We start from the raw sequence: 25,829 nt of genomic DNA, 5'->3' as shown, positions 1-25,829 counted from the left end.
GTCTCTTGTAGACAGCATATATATGGGTCTTGTTTTTGTATCCATTCAGCCAGTCTGTGTCTTTTGGTGGGAGCATTTAATCCATTTACATTTAAGGTAATTATCGATATGTATGTTCCTAGTCCCAATTTCTTAAATATTTTGGGTTTGTTCTTGTAGGTGTTTTCCTTGTCTTGTGTTTCTTGCCTAGAGAATTTCCTTTAGCATTTGTTGTAAAGCTGGTTTGGTAGTGCGGAACTCTCTCAGCTTTTGCTTGTGTGTAAAGGTTTTAATTTCTCCATCAAATGTGAATGAGATCCTTGCTGGGTAGATTAATCTTGGTTGTAGGTTTTTCTCCTTCATCACTTTAAGTATATCCTGCCACTCCATTCTGGCTTGCAGAGTTTCTGCTGAAAGATCAGCTGTTAGCCTTAAGGGGATTCCCTTGTGTGTTATTTGTTGTTTTTCCCTTGTTGCTTTTAATAGGTTTTCTTTATATTTAATTTTTGATAGTTTGATTAATATGTGTCTTGGCGTGTTTCCCCTTGGATTTATCCTGTATCGGACTCTCTGTGTTTCCAGGACTTGATTAACTATTTCCTTTCCCATATTAGGGAAGTTTTCAACTATAATCTCTTCAAATATTTTCTCAGTCCCTTTCTTTTTCTCTTCTTCTTCTGGGACCCCAATAATTCGAATATTGGTGCATTTAATGTTGTCCCAGATGTCTCTGAGACTGTCCTCAGTTCTTTTCATTCTTTTTTCTTTATTCTGCTCTGCAGTAGTTATTTCCACTATTTTATCTTTCAGGTCACTTACTTGTTCTTCTGCCTCAGATATTGTGATATTGATCCCTTCTAGAGTATTTTTAATTTCATTTATTGTGTTGTTCATTGTTGCTTGGTTCCTCTTTAGTTCTTCTACGTCCTTGTTAAATGTTTATTGCATTTTGTCTATTCTATTTCCAAGATTTTGGATCATCTTTACTATCATTATTCTGAATTCTTTTTCCGGTAGACTGCCTATTTCCTCTTCATTTGTTAGGTCTGGTGTGTTTTTACCTTGCTCCTTCATCTGCTGTGTGTTTTTCTGTCTTCTCATTTTGCTTATCTTACTGTGTTTGGGGTCTCCTTTTCACAGGCTGCAGGTTCCTAGTTCCCGTTGTTTTTTGTATCTGTCCCCAGTAGCTAAGGTTGGTTCAGTGGGTTGTGTAGGCTTCCTGGTGGATGGGACTAGTGCCTATTTTTTGGTGGATGGGGCTGGATCTTGTCTTTCTGGTGGGCAGGTCCACTTCTGGTCGTGTGTTTTGGGGTGTCTGTGGCCTTATTATGATTTTAGGCAACCTCTCTGCTAATGGATGGGGCTGTGTTCCTGTCTTGCTAGTTGTTTGGCATAGGGTGTCCAGCACTGTAGCTTGCTGGTCTTTGAGTGAAGCTGAGTCTTGATGCTGAGATGGAGATCGCTGAGAGATTTTCACCATTTGGTATTACGTGGAGCTGGGAGGTCTCTTGTTGACCAGTTTCCTGAAGCTGGCTCTCCCACCTTAGAGGCACAGCCCTGATGCCTGAGTGGAGCACCAATAGCCTTTCATCCACACGGCTCAGAATAAAAGGGAGAAAAAATAGAAAGAAAGAAATAAAGAAAGGAAGAGGATAAAATAAAAAAAATAAAAAAAAATCTATTATAATAAATAATAAGAAAAAATATTTATTAAGAAACTTTTTTTAATTTTTTAAAATAAATTTATTAATTTTTTTATAATAAAATTAAGAAAAAAATTATTTAAAAAAATTTCTTCAGAAAAAAATTTTATTTTTTTAAAATAAAAATTAAGAAAAAAATTAAGAAAAATTTTTTTTTACTTTTTTAAAATAAAAATATGGAAAAATTATTAAGGAAAAACTTTATTAAGAAAAATAAGTTTTTAAGTAAAGAAAAACAAAAGAAATAAAAAAAACAAAACGGGCGGACCGAACCCTAGGACAAATGGTGATAGCAAAGCTATACAGAAAAAATCTCACCCAGAAGCATACACATATGCACTCACAAAAAAAGGAAAAGGGGAAAAATTAATATATCCTGCTCCCAAAGTCCATCTCCTGAATTTGGGATGATTCGTTGTCTATTCAGGTATTCAACAGATGCAGGTACATCAAGTTGTTTGTGGAGCTTTAATCCACTGCTTCTGAGGCTGCTGGGAGAAATTTCCCTTTCTCTTCTTTGTTCGTACAGCTCCCAGGGTTCAGCTTTTGATTTGGACCCACCTCTGTGTGTAGGTCGCCTGAGGGCGTCTGTTCTTTGCTCACACAGGATGGGGTTAAAGGAGCAGCTGCTTCGGGGGCTCTGGCTCACTCAGGCTGGTGGGAGGGAAGGGTACGGATGCGGGGCGAGCCTGTGGCAGCAGAGGCCGTCGTGACGTTGCAGCAGCCTGAGGCACGCCATGTGTTCTCCTGGGGAAGTTGTCTCTGGATCACGGGACACTGGCAGTGGCGGGCTGCACAGGCTCCCGGGAGGGGCAGTGTGGATAGTGACCTGTGCTCGCACACAGGCTTCTTGGTGGCGGCAGCAGCAGCCTTAGCATCTCATGCCCGTCTCTGGGGTCTGCACTGATAGCCGCGGCTCGCGCCCATCTCTGGAGCTCGTTTAGGCTGCACTCTGAATCCCCTCTCGTTGCGCACCGTGAAACAAGAGGCAAGAAAAAGTCTCTTGCCTCTTCAGCAGTTGCAGACTTTTCCCTGGACTCCCTCCTGGCTAGCTGTGGTGAGCTAACCCCTTCAGGCTGTGTTCACGCAGCCAACCCCAGTCCTCTCCCTGCGATCCGACTGAAGCCCGAGCCTCAGCTCCCAGCCCTTGCCCACCCCAGCGGGTGAGCAGACAAGCCTCTTGGGCTGGTGAGTGCTGCTTGGCACTGATCCTCTGTGCAGGACTCTCTCCGCTTTGCCCTCTGCACCCCTGTGGCTGCGCTTTCCTCCGTGGCTCCAAAGATTCCTCCCTCTGCCTCCCGCAGTCTCTGCCTGTGAAGGGGCTTCCTAGTGTGTGGAAACCTTTCCTTCTTCACAGTTCCCTCCCACTGGTGCAGGTCCCGTCTCTATTCTTTTGTCTCTGTTATTTCTTTTTTCTTTTGCCCTACCCAAGTACGTGGGGAGTTTCTTGCCTTTTGGGAGGTCTGACGTCTTCTGCCTGCGTTCAGTGGGTGTTCTATAGGAGCAGTTCCACGTGTAGATGTATTTCTAATGTATCTGTGGGAAGGAAGGTGATCTCCACGTCTTACTCTTCCGCCATCTTGCCCAGACCCCTGCTTTGCACATATTATGTCATATGATCCACACAAAACTATTATTATATCTATTTTGCACATGAGGCAACTAAGGTAAAGAGAGCTTAAGACCACTGTAAATAAGTGGTAAAGACAGAATTTGAACCCAATATTCTGAATCCAGAGCAAACTAATGATAAGAAATGATGAGTTAAATTTATATCCACTTTAAAGTAAACTGAATCATTCGAGAATACTATTATTTATCCAAAATATCATTATCCAAATGAAAATAATAGGTTACTTTTAGTAGTGCAAAAAAGGTGTTTTATGCTGATATTTCCCATAACCTCATTTATTATCTCAGTTGTGAATTCATTCAACAAACACTTATTTTTGACCTACTTCGTGGCCAGAATGGAATTTGGCATTGTCTCATTCAATGTTAATGTGATTTTTCTATTCAAAGTGCCTATTATTTATATTATAAGCATAAAGATATTTTTACAAATCAAGCAAGATGGCACTATCTTCTTAGATTGTGACACAATGTCAAATTTCCTATGTGAATATAATGTCTACAGCTGAGTATGCCGCATGATTTTTAGATCTTGACAAACACTAAAAAAAAAACCTTCTACGTTATTACTGCATAAGGCACAGAGCACAGCAATTTATTCTTCTGGGCTTCAATGCACACAGAATAATCAACAAAGAATTTCAATTGTAGAACTAAAATATGTTTTTGAAATGATGGAAAATAATCAACCTTACTCAAAAGAAAAACTCCAAAGTAGTACACTTATCCTGTAAGTATAATCCATTTTGCTTTATAGTAGGAAATATTGCCCCAGATTTGGCATTAAGAGAAAGTAAAGAAAATACTGTGTCTTGAGTACACTTCAAATTTATTTTCTGGGCCACCATAGTCTTTCTTTCTATATTAGGTCTTTTCTTATTTTTGTCAGCTAGGGTGACCTGGGTTTTATTGAGTTGGATTTCCTAGGCATTCCACAGACTTGACGTTTTTCATGTTCTTTTTGAGAATTCCCTGACAACAAAACAAAACAAAAATTCTTGCTATTATTTTTTGTTTAATATTATAGTGTAGAATATTTCCAACTGTATGAAACAAATAAAATCTTTGCAATTACTTTTTGGTGGAGAGAAGTAGATTATATTTTCTGATAACAGTCTTGGTTTGCAACAAATACAAAAGGATACATTGGACCAACAGGGTAACAGGGAAGAAAAAAACAGACTTCAGGCATGAATTTCTTAAATGTAAAGGACAAATACATATCTAAACATGAAGTATATTCACAATTTTACACCAAAGGAATTATTCAGGGTATATTTTGTAGGTGCTAAAGCATAAAATATTATCTATTTTGAAGTTTGATAATGTTTTCACGATGCTTAAAATCTTAATCACTTTATAAACATTTTCATGAGAGCTTTGTTCATATTGCAACTGCATCAAGGCTTCTAAATTTTACTAAAATATTTAGGCAAAATTAATTATTTATGTTCTTATGTTGGGAATTATTAAGATCAATGCATTTTATAGGAAGTATCAGTGGAGGTACAACAACAATTTTCAAAGAGATTCTGTGAGATGCTTTTTAATTAAAAGATACAATGATTCTTTGGTAAATGATCTTTGGAAATGTGACAAGTTATCTCTCTTCCTTATTCACAATATACATTGGCATAAATGGAGCTTTGAGGAGTCCTGCAGTAAAGGAACTTCTTTAACTTGGTAATGCAGAATTTGCAATCTTATTTGATCATGGAGCCTTTTTTGTCAAGTGATATCTTACATATCTGGTGATTTAGTTTGGGAAGCACTGTAAGTGATTATGTGGATGGACTATTTTTTATGGAGATTAGAAAAAAATGTTGGAATGACATAAGCAATGAATCTAATGGTCCTAAGTAAACCTCTTGAAAAACCTCAGTTTAGATCAGAAACAAGGATGTAGTTTGAATATGTGATCTTGTCTTCATTAGAGAATTTGTTGTCTGTTAATAAGGACATATTGAATGCACAAATAACGGACATGTACAAACATGATTGACTCAAATTAATGGGTTGTAGGAGTTAGGGAAATTTGCAGTTTCCTAACTAATCCCAGTCAACACTTATAAGGACCAAAATGCTTCAGTTTATCACTTACACCAAAAGGATATGCACAGCTCCATCTGTCAACTTCAGAATTCCACATGCTCTAATAGTTTAAGGTGAGGGAAGATGAGAAACAAAATGTATTTCAAATTGGAGATTAAACATAAAAATGGTAAGGGCAGATGAGTAAGATGAAAAGGTAAAAAAATAGTAAAAACATCACTAGCATAAATAAAAGCTATGATATGAACTTTAGATCTTGAAAGTTCAGTCTTGCACAAAGATTTTTGCAAACTTCCATTTCTTCCTATCTTATTCATTTTGTAGTTATGTCACTTTCCAAACTAAATTTTTACCCAAACAACATACATACATGCACGCATGTATACACACACACACACACACACACACACACACAGAAAGACCCTACACATCCTTACCTTTCTGGTAATCTAGAGTATTAACACTACTGAACATAAATATTGTCATAAAGAATTCTAGCTAATAAACTGATTCTACATCAAAAGCAAAGTGATTACTCTAATTTAAGAGTGTTTTCCAACTATATATATATATGTACATATTTACCACTGAGTAAAATTCTGGGTAAAATAATTGAGCAAAGACATATTACATGATATACTAACATACATAGTCCTTGAATACATAGAATAGAATGATTCTGTGTAGCCTTAATCAATCAGGCAGATAAGAGGATGTCACATGGAAACATTTTTTTTCTTTAAAATATATTGAATGATAGAGAAAAAAGATAAATAAGTTAAGAGATAAAGCAAAGATGACAGGTTACTAAATTTGAGGGTAAATTTTAAAAGATCTTACCAGGTAATTTGATAAGAGTGTGGAGAGGGTGTGTAGAAAAGGGAACCTTCCTACACTGTTGGTGGGAATGCAAACTGGTACAGACACTATGCAGAACATTATGAAGGTGCCTTAAAGAAACTGAAACTAGAATTACCATATGATCCATCAATCCCACTCTTGGGCATATATCTGGAGAAAACCACAACTCAAAAAGCTACATGCACCACAATATTCACTGCAGCACTACTTGCAATAGCCAGGACATGGAAGCAACCTAAATGTCCCTCAACAAAGGAATGGATAAAGAAGATGTGGTTCATATATACAATGTAATATTACACAGCCATAAAAAAGAAAAAAAATCATGCCATTTGCAGCAACATGGATGGACCTAGAGATTCTCATACTGAGTGAAGTAAGTCAGACAGAGAAAGATAAATAGCACATGATATTTCCTATAAGTGAAATCTAAGAAAAAGGCTGCAAATGAACTTGCCTACAAAACAGGAATAGAGTTACAGATATAAAAATCAAAATCAAACTTATGGTTACCTGGGGGTAAGAGGGGGAGGGATAAATTGGAAGACTGAGATTGATACACACACACTACTATACATAAAATAGATAACTAATAAGGACTTACTGTATAGCACAAGAAACTCTATTCATTACTCTGTAATGGCCTATATGGGAAAGGAATCTATAAAAGAAGGGGTATATGTATATGTATATCAGATTCACTTTGCTGAACACCTGAAACTAACAAAACATTATATCAATTATACCACAATACAGTTTTTTTTAAAGTGTTTAAAACACAAAAAGACACATAGAAAATATTCCAGATCTGAGTGGGAAAAGAGTAAAAACTGGAAAAAAAAAGGTAAAAATAGATGAATGGAAAAATGCCTCCCAGATGACTATGAATAAGATAATAATGTTATTAAAATGCTACCATCAGACCTTCAAGATGGCAGAGGAGTGAGGTGTGGAGATCACCTTCCACCCCACAAAAACATCAAAAGTACATCTACATGTAGAACAACTCCTACAGAACACTTACTGAACGCTGGCAGAAGACCTCAGACTTCCCAAAAGGCAAGGAAATCCCCACGTACCTGGGTAGCACAAAAGAAAAATAAAAAAAAAGAGACAAAAGAATAAAGACAAGACCTGCACCTCTGCGAGGGAGCTGTGAACTAGGAAAAGTTTCCACACACTAAGAAGCCCTTTCTCTGGCAGGGACAGGGGGTGAACATGGGGGAAGCTTCAGAGCCATGGAGGAGAGTGTAGCAACAGGGATGCAGAGGGCAAGCAGAGAGATTCCTGCACAGAGGATCAGTGCCAAACAGCACTCACAAGCCTGAGACACCTGTCTGCACACCTGGCAGGTGGGGGCTGGGAACTGAGGCTTGGGCTTTGGAGGTCAGACCCCAGAGAGAGGCCTGGGGTTGGCTGCATGAAGACAGCCTGAAGAGGACTAGTGCACCCCAGCTACCTGGGAGGGAGTCCAGAAAAAAGTCTGGACTGGTGGGAGAGGCAAGAGACCATTGTTTCGAGGTGCACGAGGAGAAGGTGCTTCCTGGTCTGTGTGCCCAGAGACAGCAGAATACCACTTAAGCGAGCTCTAGAGATGGGTATGAGCCATGGCTATCAGCTCAGACACCAGAGATGGGCATCGGTGGCTAAAAATGCCACCACTGCCACCAAGAATCCTGTGTGCAAACGCAGGTCACTCAACAAACTTCCCTGGGAGCCTGTGCAACACGCCACTGCCAGGATCCCATGATCCAAGGACAACTTCCCCAGGAGAACACACGGAGAACGTCAGGCAGTTGCAAAGTCATGCTGGCCTCTGCCACCCCAGGCGGCCCCGCATTCCAATTATGACTACCATACCTCTCCCTCTCCCTGGCCTGAGTGAGCAAGAGAGCCCTAATCAGCTGCTGCTTTAACAACCTACTGTCTGGGCAGGAAAAAGACACCTGAGGGTGGCCTACATGCAGAGGCGAGGCCAAAACCAAAGCTGAACCCCAGGAGCTCTGCAAACAAAGAAGAGAAAGGGAAATTTCTCCATGTAGTCTCATGAGCAGTGGATTAAATCCCCGCAATAAACTTGATAAATGCTGCAAATGTGGAATACCTGAATAAACAATGAAAGTTCCCAAAATTAAGGTGGTGGACTTCAGGAGCAACTGTAGACTTGGGGTTTGCTTTTTGCATCTAATTTGGTTTTGGTTTTATGTTTATCTTAGTTTAGTTTTTAGTGCTTGTTATCATTGGTGGATTTGTTTATTGGTTGGGTTGCTCTCTTCCTTTCTTTTATTATTATTATTAATTTTTAAAATTTTCTTTCCTTTTTTCACTTTTTGTGAGTGTGTGTGTGTATGTTTCTTTGTGTGATTTTCTCTGTTTAGGTTTGCTTTAACCATTTGTCCTAGCGTTCTGTCAGTTCGTTCATTTTGTTGTTCTTTGTTTGCTTTTCTTATTATGTGTGTGTGTGTATGTTTCTGTGTGTGATTTTTTCTGTTTACTTTTGCTTTCAGCATTTGGTTTGGGGAATCTATCTGTTTATTTATTTATTTTTTCTTCACTTCCTTCTGAGCTATGCAGATGGCAGAACCTTGGTGCTCTGGCCGGGTGTCGGGCCTGAGACTCAAAGGTGGAAGATTCAAGTCCAGCACATTGGAATGCCAGAAAATTCACGGCCCAACGAAATGTAAATCAGCGAGAGCTCCCCCAGAGATCTGCTTCCCAACATTAAGACCCAACTCTACCAAACGGCCAGCAAGCATCAGTCCTGGACGCCCCAAGCCAAGCAACAAGCAAGACAGGAACACAGCCCCACCCATTAGCAGAGAGGCTGCAAAAAGTAATACTAAGTTCACAAACACCACAAGACACACCACCCAATGCAGCTCTGCCTACCAGAAGTACAAAAGCCAGCCCCACCCACCAGAACACAGGAACCAGTCCCATCCAACACGAAGCCTACACAAGCCACTGAACCAAACTAACCCACTTGGGGAAGACACCAAAAATAACAGGAAATATTAACCTGCAGCCTGTGAAAAGGACACGCCAAACACAGTAGGTTAAGCAAAATTAGAAATATGCAGCAGATGAAGGAGCAAGGTGAAAACCAACCACATTAAACAAATGAAGAGGAAATAGGCAGTCTACCTGAAAAAGAATCCAGAGTAATGATAGTAAACATGATCCAAAATCTCGGAAATAGAATGGAGAAAATACAAGAAACGTTTAACAAGGACCTAGAAGAACTAAAGAGCAAACAAACACAAAAGAACAACACAATAAATGAAATTAAAAATCCTCTAGAAGGAATCAATAGCAGAATAACTGAGGCATAAAAACGGATAAGTGACCTGGAATATGAAATAGTGGAAATAACTACTGCAGACCAGAATAAAGAAAAAAGAATGAAAAGAATTGAGGACAGTCTCAGAGACCTCTGGGACAACATTAAACACACCAAGATTCAAATTACAGGAGTCCCAGAAAAAGAAGAGAAAAAGAAAGGGTGTGAGAAAATATTTGAAGAGATTATAGTTGAAAACTTCCAAAACATGCGAAAGGAAATAAGTCCAGGAGGCACAGAGAGTCCCATACAGGATAAATCCACAGTGAAACACACCAAAACACATATTAGTCAAACTATCAAAAATTAAATACAAGGAAAAAATATTAAAAGCAGCAAGGGAAAAGCAATAAATAACATACAAGGGAATTCCCTTAAGGTCAATGGCTGATCTTTCAGGAGAAACTCTGCAAGCTGGAAGGTAGTGGCAGGACATATTTAAAGTGATGAAAGGGAAAAACCTACAACCAACATTACTCTAAAGAGCAAGGATCTCATTCAGATTCGACGGAGAAATTAAAAGTTTACAGATAAGCAAAAGTTAAGACAATTCAGCACCACCAAACCAGCATTACAACAAATACTAAAGGAACTTCTCTAAGCAGGTAAAACAATAAAAGGAAAAGTCCTACAAAAACAAATGCAAAAAAATTAAGAAAATGATAATAGGAGCATACATATTCATAATGATATTAAATGTAAATGAATTACATGTTCCAACCAAAAGACACAGACTGGCTGAATGGATACAAAAACAAGACCTGTATATATGCTGTCTATGAGAGAGCCACTTCAGACCTAGGGACACATACAGACTGAAAGTGAGGGAATGGAAAAAGATATTCCATGCAAATGGAAATCAAAAGAAAGCTGGGGTAGCAATCCTCATATCAGACAAAATAGACGTTAAAATAGAGACTATCAGAAGAGAAAAAGAAGGACACTACATAATGATCAAGGGATCAATCCAAGAAGAAAGTATAACAATTGTAAATATTTATTCAACCAATATAGGAACCCCTCAATACACAAAAAAATGTCAGGCTTCCCTGGTGGCACAGTGGTTGAGAATCTGCCTGCCAATGCAGGGGACACGGGTTCGAGCCCTGGTCTGGGAAGATCCCACATACCGCAGAGCAACTAGGCCCATGAGCCACAACTACTGAGCCTGCACGTCTGGAGCCTGTGCTCCGCAACAAGAGAGGCCATGATAGTGAGAGGCACGCTCACCACGATGAAGAGTGGCCTCCGCTTGCTGCAACTAGAGAAAGCCCTCACACAGAAACGAAGACCCAAGAAGTCAAAAATAAATAAATTAATTAATTAATTAAAAAAAAAAGATTTACATTCCCTAACAGGAACATATAACTTAAAAAAAAAAAATTAACAGCCATAAAAGGGGAAATCAACAGTAACACAATAAGAGTAGGGGATTTTAACACCACACTTTCCCCAATGGACAGATCATCAAAAATGCAAATAAATAAGGGAACACTAGCTTTAAATGACACATTAGATCAGATGAACTTAATTGATATTTATAGGGCATTCAATCCAAAAACAAGATAATACTTTCTTCTCAAGTGCTCATGGAACCTTCCCCAGGATAGATCATATCTTGGGTCACAAATCAAGCCTCAGTAAATCTAACAAAACTGAAATGATATTAAGCATTTTTTCTTACCGGAAAGCTATGAGATTAGAAAATATTCATAAGAAAATAACTGTAAAAAACACAAATATATGGAGGCAAAAATTATGCTACTAAATAACGAAGAGATCACTGAAGAAATCTAAGAGGAAATTTAAAAATACATAGAAACAAATGACATTGAAACACGACAACTGAAAAACTATGGGATGCAGCAAAAATAGTTCTAAGAGGGAAGTTTACAGCAACAGAATCCTACCTCAAGAAACAAGAAAAATCTCAAATAAACAACCAAACATTACACATAAAGCAATTAGAAAAAGAAGGACAAAAATAACAAAACCCAAAGTTAGCAGAAGTAAAGAAATCATAAAGATCAGATCAGAAATAAATGAAAAAGAAATGAAGGAAACAATAGCAAAGATCAATAAAACTAAAAGCTGGTTCCTTGAGAAGATAAACACAATTGGCAAACAATTAGCCAGACTCATCAAGAAAAAAAGGGAGAAGGCTCAAATCAACAGAATTAGAAATAAAAAAGAAGAATTAACAACTGACACTGCAGAAATACAAACGATTATGAGAGGTTACTACAAGCAACAATATGCCAATAAAATGGACAAAATGGAAGAAATGGACAAATTGTTAGAAAAGTACAACCTTGCAAGACTGAACCAGGAAGAAATAGAAAACATGAACGGACCAATCAAAACCACTGAAATTGAAACTGTGATTAAAAATCTTCCAACAAACAAAAGCCCAGGACCAGATGGCTTCACAGGTGAATTCTATCAAACATTTAGAAAAGAGCTATCACCTTTCTTTCTCAAACTCTTCCAAAATATAACAGAGGGAGGAAAACTCGCAAAATCATTCTACGAGACCACCAACACCCTGACACCTAAACCAGAAAAAGATGTCAAAAACAAGACCAATAACACTGATGAACATAGATGCAAAAATCCTCAAAAATATACTAGCAAACAGAATCCAATAGCTCATTAAAAGGATCATAAAAATAATCAAGTAGGGTTTACCCTGGGAATGCAAGGCTTCTTCAATATATGCTAATCAATCAATGAGATACATGACATTAAAAACTGAAAGACAAAAACCATATGATAATCTCAATACATGCAGAAAAAGCTTTCAACAAAATTCAACAATGATTTATGATAAAAACTCTCCAAAAAGTGGGCATAGAGAGAACTTATGCCAACATAATAAAGGCCATATATGACAAACCCACAGCCAACATCATTCTTGGTGAAAAAATAAAACTATTTCCTCTAACATCAGGAACAAGACAAGGGTGCCCACTCTCACCACTATTATTCAACATAGATTTGGAAGTATTAGCTAAAACAATCAGAGACAAAAAAGAAATAAAAGGAATCCAAATCGGAAAAGAAGAAATAAAACTGTCACTGTTTGCAGATGACATGATACTATACATGGAGAGTCCTAAAGATGCTATCAGAAAACTACTAGAGCTAATCAATGAATTTGGTAAAGTAGCAGGATATAAAATTAATGCACAGAAATCACTTGCACTCATATACACTAACGATGAAAAACCTGAAAGAAAAAATAAGGAAATACTTCCATTTACAAAAAGAATAAAATACCTAGGAATAAACCTATATAAGGAGAAAAGAGACCTATATGCAGAAATCTATAAGACACTGATGAAAGAAATTAAAGATGACACAAACAGATGGAGAGATATACTATGTTCTTGGATTGGAAGCATCAACATTGTCAAAGAGAGTATACTACCCAAAGCAATCTACAGATTTAATGAAATCCCTATCAAACTACCAATAACATTTTTCACAGATCTAGAACAAGAAATTTCACAGTTTGTATGGAAACACAAAAGACCCCAAATAGCCAAAGCAATCTTGAGGAAGAAAAACGGAGCTGGAGGAATCAGGCTCCCTGACTTCAGACTATACTACAAAGCTACACTTATCAAGACAGTATGGTACTGGCATAAAAACAGAAATATAGATCAATGGAAAAAGATAAAAAGTGTAGGGATAAACCCACCCATACATGGTCACCTTGTCTTTGATAAAGGAAGCAAGAACATACAATGGAGAAAAGACAGCCTCTTCAATAACTGGTGCTGGGAAAACTGGACACTACATGTAAAAGAATGAAATTACAACACTTCCTAACACCATACACAAGAAGAAACTCAAAGTGGATTAAAGACCTAAATGTAAGGCCAGACATTATAAAACTCTTAGAGGAATACATAGGCAGACCACTCTATGACATAAATCACAGCAAGATCCTTTTTGACCCAGCTCCTTGAGAAATGGAAATAAAAAAAAAAATTAACTAGTAGGACCTAATGAAACTTAGAAGCTTTTGCACAACAAAGGAAACCATAAATAAGATGACAAGACAACCCTCAGAATGGGAGAGAATATTTGCAAACAAAGCAACTGACAAAAGATTAATCTCCAAAATACACAAACAGCTCATGCAGCTAAATACAATAAAACAAACAACCCAAATCAAAAATAGGCAGAAGACCTAAATAGACATTTCTCCACAGAAGATATACAGATTGCCAACAAACACGTGAAAGGATGCTCAACATCACTAATCATTAGAGAAATGAAAATCAAAACCACAATGAGGTATCTCCTTACACCAGTCAGAATACCCATCATCAAAAATTCTACAAACAATAAATGCTGGAGAGTGTGTGGAGCAAAGGGAACCCTCTTGCCCTGTTGATGGGAAGGTAAATTGATACAGCCACTATGGAGAATAGTATGGAGGTTCCTTAAAAAACTAAAAATAAAACTACCATATGACCCAGCAATCCCACTACTGGGCATATACCCTGAGAAGCCATAACTCAAAAAGAGTCATGTACCACAATATTCATGGCAGCACTATTTACAATAGCCAGGACATGGAAGCAACCTAAATGTCCATCAACAGATGAATGGATAAAGAAGATGTGGCACATATATACAATGGAATATTACTCAGCCATAAAAGGAAACGAAATTGAGCTTTTTTAGTGAGTTGGATGGATCTAGAGTCTGTCATATAGAGTGAGTTAATTCAGAAAGAGAAAAAAAAATACTATATGCTAACACATATATATGGAATCTAAAAATAAATGGTTCTGATGAACCTAGGGGCAGGACAGGAATAAAGACACAGACGTAGAGAATGGACTTGAGGACATGGGCCGGGGGAAGGGTAAGCTGGTACGAAATGAGAGAGTAGCATTGACATATATACACTACCAGATGTAAAATATATAGCTAGTGTGAAGCAGCTGCATAGCACAAGGTGATCAGCTCGGTGCTTTGTGATCACCTAGAGGGGTGAGATAGTGACTGGGAGGGAGGCGCAGGAGGGAGGGGATAGGCAGATGTATGTATGCATATAGCTGATTCACTTTGTTATACAGCAGAAACTAACACAGCATTGTGAAGCAATCATACTCCAATAAAGATGTTAAAAAATAAATAAATGTTGAAACAATTTTAAAAATTAAAATTATAAAATGCTACCATGCCTCACTTAAATAAACATTATACTGAAGTCTGAGGAGGCTTTCCTATTATTACACTGGACATGATAAAGCTCTGAATAGAACACTGCAGAGTGATGCTGAACATACTATATATCTTTATGACATTCACAAAAAGGGATGACTATGCCAACATTTGAATATTCAATATTTAATTCAATTGAAATATCTTATCAACAGGAAGAACTGATGTGTTTATAATCATCTTGCAGGAATTTCTTTTTAAAAAGAGCAATTTATCTATCATAGAATTTTAGTTTTTAAATTCTGATAGTATCCTCCAAAAATGTCAATGAAAATAATGAACATATTAAAGATTGTAATTAAAATACAGGAAGCAAATATTTGCATATATATGTGTATATATATATATTACATTGTGTATGTGTCCTATTATTTCACCCAATGCCTCTATGAAATAGACATTACAATTCCTATTTTATACATGAGAAACTGAGGCTCTGAGTGATTAAGTGATTTGTCCAATATCCACAGTTGGTGAGTGGTTGACCTGGAATTTGAAATAAGATATGTCTTATTTTAAAGCCTGTATTCTTAAATTCTATGCTATTCTGGTTCCAAATAGTATTTTGCAAGTGTGCAATGTTTTACATCTTTATAATAGTTCCTTGCATGATATTTATTTATAGTGACTTTTCTCAGTTGCAAATACTGTTATTTCCATATATATATATATACATATATATATGTATATATATGCTACTAAATTATTTGTATATGATCAACAAAGTAAATAAGAAGGAAAGAAAACAGTGGTTCTGTTTAATGTTTCTTTTGAATGAACAGAAATGAAAGAGCCAATCAAAGTGCATTTCATTTTTAACCTCAAACTGACCCTGTCTTTTTCTATCTGAAAAACAACTATCCAAGGACAGTTAGCCCTAGAGAGACTAATTTTAACCTTTTTCATAACAATCATATATATAGAAAAAAGATAATTGGAGTATATTGTAATATAGCTTTCAAACTACAAAAAAAACCCTGCAATTTTTAATGAGTTAATACTCAGTTATGAGAGTGAAAATATAAACAGGTCAAGTTAATAGTACCACAAACTATTTTTAAGAGAAAAATATAGGGACATAAGTATATGCCTTCTTGGGGACAAAAAGACATAATTATTATATTTTCTTCTGAATCATGTGCAACACTCTTACGCTCTGCCAACCTGTTTTCTAGAATACTTTATTTCTACACATAGTTAAACTCTATTTTTTTAATCTTTGTGTCCCTTTAAGACCATTGCTTCTTCCAGCAACTAATCTTGTCTCCCTTAACAGAGCAGGTCACCTCCAAAGGTCATACATGCATATCTCTTTGCAATCTCGTTTATTATATTCAAGGACTATCACAACCACTACGATCTATGTGAGTGTGTCAGCAGTTCCATTTTATCTGTACCCAGAAATTGCAATTTCCTTATTGAAGTCTGGAAGTTCTCTCCAAGGACTCTCTCCACAGTACAAATAAATGTAAGGGTACTGAATTAGAACATTGAATACTTTGGTTATTTTCCACAAACAATAAATAAGAAGTATCACAAGGGTGCAGATGAATCCAATATATAGCTCGAAAGAAAACCTCTTTTACAAAGACAATGGCCAGCTCCGATTTCGGCCATGGCAAGTGAAAGGAGAATGCCTATGTGAGAGTTTTCTTTTCTAGGTTTGCTTACCGTGCAATCAATTAAGAAACATATTTTAGTTATATGCCAAGAGTAATAAGATTCATAGCAAATGTTACCAGTATAGGAGTTGTGGATCTCCTGGAGTTTGGGAGATATAGGAACTGAATCTTCTTAACAGAAGGTAGAAGGGGAGAAAAATGGCATACTTTTTCTAGTACTTTCTGGCTTCCAATCCAATACCAACTATGATTTGTGGATATAGATTTAGTAGTCACTTCAATAACTATTATAATAAAAGAGTGAATAACCTAGCTTTAATTGAGTAATAATACAGGTAAGATGAATTTTTGGGGGGTCATAATAAGAGGTTAATAAAAACATTTCTGTAGCTGGTGATTTCTTATCTGTGAATAAAATCACAACTCTATTATATTCACCCAATTTTCTAAGATAAATCTTTCCTCCTGAGGAAAAAATGAGTCTATCATAGTGTTTTACCTTTAATTTCCCTTTTCTTGGTTAATCCTTGCCTCAGTTTCAGATCATACAACTTAAGATTCCTTGACAGAAACTAGTACACAAAAATTAAAGTAATACAAGTCTATTGTGGAACAGTTTATGATCACTAAAAAGCCATAGAGTTCAATTAGTGCATGCAGAATTGCTAGATATAGCAAATAAAAATACAAGATACCTAGTTAAATTTGAATTTTAGATAAACAATAAATATATGTATTTAGTTAAGAATTTCCCATGCAATATTTGAAACACTCTTTTGTTTCAAAAGATCATTGTTTATCTGAAATCCAAATTTAACTCTGCTTCTGCATTTTGTCTGTTAGTCATATCTATGCAGGAACTAGCATATAATGGTATTTACCAGGGGCTGAGGAGAGTGGGAAATGGGATGTTGATCAAATGGTACAAAATTTCAGTTAGTGAAGATGAGCAAGTCCTAGAGATCTACTGGACAACATAGTACATATAGTTAATATAGATTGTTAATATATATTGTATACTTAAATATTTGCTAAGAGGGTAGATCTTAAATGTTTTTGTAGCAAAAAATAATAAAGAGAGCAAGAGGAAACTTTTGGAGGCAATGGATATATTTATGGCATAGATTTTGGTAATGGTTTCATTGGTATACACTCACCTCCAAATTCATCAAGTGGTATACATTAAATATGTACAGATTTTTGTATGTCAATAATACCTCAATAAAGTGGTTAAAAAACTAATTGGATTGATCATTTTGAGCTTTATTAATTACTTGATATTTTAACACTACAAGGGTGTGTGATGGTAGTTGTGTCAATCCATGTGATAAAGATTGATCTAGTTTTGTCATGGGGACAAAGTAAGTGATTTTACAAGTTTTTAATCATTTCAAAGTTCATCTATGTGGAGGAAAAATGTTAATTTTAATGTGAATATTACATAGTATTAAGTCCATTTATATATATTTAAAAGTAGTATGATAAACATCCAACAATCTAGTGCAAGATATATGAACTTAAAAAGATACAGTATTTAACTTATTTTTTTTTCTTAAACTGATACAAGGCAAGCTATATCTTTGACTCATCATCTAAGTTACCCCAAAGCAATGAAATAAATAATATCTTAAATACATGTATTACAATGTAGTATGAATATAAATCATAAAATGGGGAAATGGGTAAATATTGAGGATTACTACACTGTTGGTATTTTTAACAGCTTTATTGAGATATAATACAATTCTATTGTATTGATTTATATGTCTATCCTTAAGCCAGTTCCACACTCGCTTGATTACTGTTGCTCTGTACCATTGGTGTTTTACTTTTTTATTTTTTTAAATATTTATTTATTATTATTTTTTTTATTTTATTTATTTCTGACTGTGTCGGTTCTTAGATGCGGCACGTGGGATCTTTTGTTGTGGTGCCCGGGCTTCTCTCTAGTTGTGTTGTGCAGGTTTTCTCTTCTCTAGTTGTGGTTCGCAGGCTCCAGGGCACATGGGCTCTGTAGTTTGCAGCACGTGGGCTCTAGTTGAGATGCACAAGCTCAGTAGTTGTGGCACGCTGGCTTAGTTGCCCCACAGCATGTGGGATCTTACTTCCCTGACCAGGGATCAAACCTGTGTCCCCTGCATTGTAAGGCAAATTCTTTACCACTGCACCAGCAGGGAAGTCCCCCATTGGTGTTTTAAATTTAATTACCTTTGCTTCCATACCTATGTCATAGACATTATGTGTTTTCATCTATGCTTATAAATGCAGAATCACAAATTTTGATACTTCTGAAAGCTTCAGGAATAAATAACAACATGAAAGTTTTTTTGTTTGTTTGTTTGCTTTCATTGGGATAGGCTGTTGAATAATGTCCTACATTATAGGAAGCTCTTTTTTAGGTACTTTGAAATGGCATAGTGTTTTATAACTGCAATCCGTTGCGAAATGGTCCAAATGAGAGTGTTCTATTTCATGAGTGATTTGGAGTGGGAAATGAGTTAAGGAGGGCTAAATTGGATGACTTGTTACAAACATTTGACGCTAAAAATAAGCCTCAAAACATTATCCATCTCATCCTTTGGATAGGAAGAAAACTTTTTAATTAATTAAATCAAAGCGTGATTGAACTAAAACATCCCTTAAATTTGAGGTACAAATAAAATCATTACTCTTATTTTTTCATTTATTTTTGTGCTACCTTGTAATGAGGAGTTGAAGTATTTCCCTATGGGACTGTTTACTTGGATTGTCATAAAAACACTAAGTTTTATATTGTCATTACTTTTCTCTGTCAAGCAGGTTTGTTGTATCATTATTGAAAATAGGTCATACTCATTTTTTTACAATTTGACAAATAAAATGATTAAATGATTCTGCCATGGTTCTGATATTTGCACAGGATGAAGTGATTCTTTGAGAGAAGGCAATGCCACTACTGTAGAGTTAAGAATTATAATGTGCTCAAACTTAAGCTCACTAGGTTGTACATTTTTCATAACATTTCTACCTCAAAGGCTGTCAGTATCCCCAGAAGCATATAATCAGGACCAGTAGGTATACCTGTAGTTCCACGAACCATCAAAAATCAACCCCTCCTCTCCTTAATGTTTTTGTTTTTGTTTTAATCCTCAAAACACTTTTTTGTCTGCTAACAGTACCTTTCTCCTGAATATGGTGCTACTATTCCTATTCATCCCTTTTTGCAAGACAACCCTCTGTTAATCTGGGAGCCATTACCTACTCTTTTAAAGGCATTTATCTTTTGCAATTCAAAAATTATTTTCCCTTCTAAATGAAGCTTCCCAAAGTGTCCATATCTACCCTTCTATGAGGAGGTACTTCAGTTACATAAGGGGATTTTCTAATACCACTCTTGCTAAGAAAATAAAGAGAGAGAGAGAGAGAGAGAAACTCTACCTGAGTACCCCATCTTTAATAAGCTCCTTACTAAACTGAAATATTAACATGTCTGACTGTGAAACATTCATTAATGTGAAAATCCTTAATAATTAATTCACCAGTAAGAACAGCCTGATTGGGTGGCATTTTGATATTATCACAGTAAGTTTGAAGGGGAGTTTATAAAAGGTTAGAAAATTAAATTAGAGAAAAATTTTATACTAAAAGTGATGAATGAACAAAGATTGTAGTACCTACACATAAATGCTGCTATTATTCTGGTGCCTAACACTGTGCTATATGTTTCAGATTGTAAGAGAAAATTAAAGATGTTGTCCCTGGCAAGTCTGGAAGTATTTCTAATCTCTTTGCATAAATATGACCTGCATACATGAAATAATTAGAGAAGTTTAAGAAAGTACTGTGTGTTCAAGGATTAAAATTAGTGATATAATAACAAATGTTTTAACCTGATGGAACAATGCTTCCCACTTATTAATTTCAATGATAGTCTTCAGGGAATAAACTACAAAGGAATTTTTCTGATAAAACTGCATATGCCTTTTTAATGCTTGATAATATGAAATAACAGCTAATCAAGGTTATCTAGGATGGTTATTACTTCCTGCAACATATATTAAGGTCGGCTTTCAAACCAGAAGAGTTCCTGAGGATATACTTGTGCTTAATGTTTTCCATTGTTAACAGTGTTAAAAGTTTATCAGTATTTAACCAAGTCTTAAATTGTCTGTAAAAATCAACAGTAAAAGTGCTTTGAATTTATTTTATCATTGCAATACTCTGCAACTATACAACATAAACAATATAATATATATTTATCATATATAAACAGCCATATTGTGCATTGGGGGAAACTTTATAATGATACATGAGAAATTGTAAGTTTTCATTAATATTAATGGTACGTACACATCTAAAACACAGGCTACTACAATATAAGAATTTTCTTTGTTTTGGAAAACTGGAAAGCACATTTGGTTGAAAAGTTTACTCTGTATATTCTTCTGCAATAGTTTCAACTAAATAATGTATTCGTGTAGGATTAAATCCACTCTATATTTAGTTTGCCCATGAGATAAGAAACTAAAAGGTTATAAACATTATTACATTGATGAGAAATGAGAAGGCTAACAGCCATCAAGTAATTATTTTTTATTATAAAGATAAATGGAGAAAACTTCTGGCTGTAAGGACAATATATCATAAGATATATTAAAGATAATTTACTTACAAAAATTACAAATTGACAAAATCATTAGTTGTAAAGGGACATTTATCTTATGATTATATTCAAGAATAGAAAATTACTGACTAGACGTATGAAAACAAATAAGACCATACACTAAACACCAAGAGTGAGCAAATATGTCCTCCTTGGGGAAGAATAGGAATACAAACATTCCTATTTTTAATGCACAGAGGGGCAATTAAATCCTTTAGCAATTGTTATAGGATACAATATAGATGACAATCTTTCAAACTTGTCTTATTGATTTCACCAAAGTGAAATGCTTAGCAAAGTACCATTAATTTTAAAACTTACAGGAGAAAAACATTGTGCTATTAAAAATGAAAAATTTTCATACTGTATCAAAAGATTTTCTTTTTAAAAATGCATATAACTCCCAATTCCCACATCTAATTGTGTGCAATAATTTAATGGACAAGAATTCGTATTTCAAAATTTGGACCTCTATTGGGTGAGATGGAGAGAGACTTTGGGAAAGGGTTTATGAGGTCATAACAAGAACAAGGTCCAGTCAGACCCCAAAATGGTATAGAAACGTTATGCTTCCCATGGGATCTGTTTGGGAGTTTTCTCCTGAATTAATATCCTGAAAAAATTATATTTTTTCTTCATTTTTTTTGGACCACAGATGTTTTTGGCACAGTGTTGTCAATTTACATAATATATTATATTCATCATATTTGCCTTATTTCTTCTGCACATCTGCCTTGGATTTTAAAGCATATGATTCAGAGTAATATTTAATCAAAGAAATTTTATAGATATTATGCAGATATGTTTCACCAAAAAGACTGTCTAAATTGGCTAATGACAAAATGTATATTCTAGGCAAAGGATTTCTCTAGACATGAATCTAAGGGAATATTTTCCAAGACAGATAATTTTTTTTTTAAATGTTATTGTCTACTTTTTCATCAGCATGTTGAAAACAAAAATGCTCACAAATAAACACTGGTAAAGATGTAAAAAAAATTAGATACATAAGTAAAAATTGTAAGAAAATATTAATGGTACTGATTATTCTAGTTTAAAAACAGGGTAAATATTAAGATATTGATACATGAATGAGCCAGGTAAAGAATATACCAATTTTATAGTCTTCATAGATTAAAATATGTACTGGTACACCCCAACCAGAAGCATCTTACTTGCATGTAGTAAATCAAATTTTAAGAATTTTTGCCAACAGGGATGATTTGAGTTGATTTGCAGGCCTATCCACCTTAAAATACTTTAAATTACTGGATAAAATAGAAAACATAACAAAGCAAAAACAACACCGAAAATAAAATGGATGAGTGCAAAAAGAAGAAAAAGAAAATCCTCTGGTTCTGGAAACAAAAAGGAAACAAAATCAGATATTTTAGGATTATCTTCTCCATAAATGGCAGAAGGCCAATAAGATTGTTTAAATATATGTCCACAAATTCTGTGATAGTAATCTTGTTCAAAGGTGCATTTGAATTGCCTTCCTCCTTGAATATGGGTTAATCTCTCTTTTTTTTTTTTTTTTGGCTGCATAGAGTGGCATATGGATCTTAGTTCCCCAACCAGGGATCAAACCCATGTCCCCTGCAGTAGAAGCACAGAGTCTTAACCACTGGACCACCAGGGAAGTCTCAAATATGGACTAATCTTAATGATTCATTTATAATAAATAGAAGAATGCAATGGAAATGATTTGTATATTTTCTGAGATTAGATAAGAAAAGGCAATACATTTTATGCCTGTATCTTTATGCTTGCTCTTGGAATCCAGCAATGATACAGTGAGGAAGCCATGCGGCTATAGAAATAGGCCACTAGTAAGTGTTCTGGCCACAGCACCATTCATTCACTTGAGCTCCCACCATCAATCACCATGCAGGTTGTCAGCATCTTGGTGGTGTAAGTCATTCCTTCTTTCTCTCCCATTTTTTTAAACAACTAGACATCCATACATGAACAAAAGTGCCTTGACACCCTATTCCAAGGGATCTGGGAGGACTCTTGCCCACCTATGCATTTGAAAATAAACAAAATGATAATGGCTGTGGGTCCAAGGGAATTGGAAACATTTCTCACTGGTACTTGCCATACTTGTCATGGTGAGGAAAATGAACATGAAGAGTGCTGACCTGGGTAGATAGTCATAGTGAGAAAGAATTTGTCGAATTCCAGTCCACCTGAAGGGAGATTCCAGAACACCATCAGAGTGGGATAGAGATGAGTATGGATGAAAAGGACATAAAGGAATTTTGCCAAAGCTGCCCCCCATCCCCGGGTGACACTGCATGGGGCTAAGTTGTCGTGAAGCAACCAGAGCAACCTCTCTCACAGAGAAGGTGGGAAGCTAGGACCTCTCTTGTTGAAGAGGTGAAAAAAGGTGTGATCACAGCTGGAGAAACCTATTTTTCACCTGCAGCACCCTGGTCTTTGAGATGGGATCTCCTTGACTGGGGGGAGGGAAGAGAAAAGAAAGGAAACAGATCAGAATACCAAGGGACATTAAAGGAATTTTGTTCCTGTGTCAGCTTCAGGACATAAGAGGAAGTCTACTCATAAGCTTCTGGGAATACTTCACTTGAGGATCTCCCCACTGGGTCAGTGGGCAACCCCAACACCTCAAGTGCTATACCCACACCTCTCCCCACCCTGTGTCCAGCTTCTTATGTGCACTCCCAAGTGCAACAATGAGAGCAGGTGGGGTAATTGGAGTGGTCTCAGACAAACAAATCAGAGTCTGTGGGCAAGGGAGACACCACAAACTGGAGCTATATTGCCAACTTCCAAAAAACAAAAAAAGACGTTTCCTGAAGCCAGCCTGGTGAATTATAGAACAAGAGAAAATACAAAAATTAAGAAATCTGCCACAAGAGGTAGTAAGAAGAGTGGAGCAGATATATTCAAAATAAGCCTAGGAAACCCCAGATAAGTAGCACAATAGAGCGGTACCCTATCTGAAGATGGCCAGTAAAAATATTTCAAATATGAAAGAGCAGAGCAAAAATACAAGGAACTTAAAAAATCAAGGGATTAGTCCATCATCAAAATATATCTATGCTTCTCCAACAACTAAGCTCAAAGACATGGAATATTGCAATTTAGCTGATAAAGAATTCAAAAGAACTGTATTGAACAAACTCAACAAGCTACAAGAAAATTCAGAAAGTCAGTTCACTGAGATTAGAAAAAAGATACATAAACAAAAGGAGCTCTTTACAAAAGAGATAGAAACCATCAAATATAACCAAACAGAAATCTGGAGCTGCAGAATTCAATGAATGAGATAAAGAATAAAAGAAAGAGCATCTATAGTACAGCAGATGGAAGATAGAATCAGTGATTTAGAGGATAGGAATTTTGAAATAATATAGTTATGAAAGAACAACAACAACAATGAAAAGACTATAAATGAGTGAAGAAAGCATGTATGATCTATGGGACTCAATCAAAAAAAAAAATCTGAATAGTATTCCAGAAGTAGAAAGAAAGAGAAGAGAGCAGAAAGTTTAGAAGAAGAAATAATAGCTGAGAACTTCCCAAACCTGGGGAAGACTTGAACATACACATCCAAAAAGTCAATAGAACACCCTATTATCTCAGTGCAAAAAAAGACCTTCTTCAAGATACATTATAATGAAACTGCCAAAAATCAATGATAAAAAAATAATCTTAAAGGAAACCAGGGAAAAAAGAGAGTAATCTGTAAAGGAACCTTGATTAGGCTACAAGTGCATTTCTCAGCAGAAACCCTACAGGCCAGGAGAGAGTGGAGTGACATATTTAAAGTGTTAAAAGGTAAAAATTGCCCACCCAAAATACTTTATCTGTCAAAGTTATCCTTCAGATATGAAGTAGAAATAAAGGTTTTCTCAGACAACAAAAGCTGAGGGAGTTTACCATCATTAGACCTGCCTTTCAAGAAAGGAGTTCTTCAAGCTGAAATGAAAAGATGCTAATCAGTGATATGAAAGTACACAATACACAGGTAAAGTTAAAAAATAAACCACCAGAATTAGAAAACTGTAACTCCATATTCAGATGGTGTTAGAAATAATTCTAATTTTCCTCTCTCATCCATTGTATCATTGCTGTCATTCATTTCAATTATATATAAGAACATATATACATATGAAGATATATGTATATACAAAAGCATACATAATTAAATAAATTGTTGCTTTTATTATTATTTTGAACAAACTGTCACCTTATTTCAATTAATAATAGGAGAAATAAAAATTTGTTAGTTTAATTTATTCCTTCTTCTATATGAGTTTCTGATATACATCATTTTCTTCTCTCTAAATAACTTCTTTTAACATTCCTTGCAAGACACGTTTACTGACAACACATTCTCTCAATTTTTGTTTGTCTGAGAAAGTCTTTATTTCTCCTTCACTTTGTAAGGATAATTTTACAGGGTACAGAGTTCTAAGTTGGTGCTGTTTTTCTCTCAACACTTCAAATATTTTACTCCACTCTTTTATTGCTTACATGGTTTCTGAGAAGTTAATGTCATTGTTATCTTTGTTCTACCATAGGTAAGGGGTTATTTTTTTCTTACTTCTTTCAGAATATTTTCTTTATTTTTGATTTTCTGTAGTTTGAAAAAAATATACCTAGTTATAGTGTTTTTGGCACTTATTCTGTTTGGTGTTCTGTGAGCTTCCTGGATCTGTAGTTTAGTATCCATCAATAATTTGGAGAAATTCTCAGTCATTATTCTTTCAAATATTTCTTCT

The 25,829-nt window shown here is 35.7% G+C and overlaps 1 long non-coding RNA gene across 1 annotated transcript in view; it reads left to right on the top strand.

Moving 5' to 3' along the window:
* The first annotated feature begins 8,686 nt into the window (after positions 1–8,686).
* The window catches only part of LOC309653140, an 803,279-nt gene continuing 786,136 nt past the window's right edge, over positions 8,687–25,829 (top strand). The window contains exon 1 of the long non-coding RNA XR_014259013.1: positions 8,687–14,457. This is a non-coding gene — a long non-coding RNA (uncharacterized lncRNA). The remainder of the gene's footprint in view (positions 14,458–25,829) is intronic.

This window comes from Balaenoptera physalus (assembly GCF_965194825.1).
Source record: "Balaenoptera physalus genome assembly, chromosome: X".
NCBI classification, from domain to species: Eukaryota; Metazoa; Chordata; class Mammalia; order Artiodactyla; family Balaenopteridae; genus Balaenoptera; species Balaenoptera physalus.
Note: the sequence above shows the minus strand (reverse complement) of the source record. Positions and strands in the feature narration are given on the sequence as shown.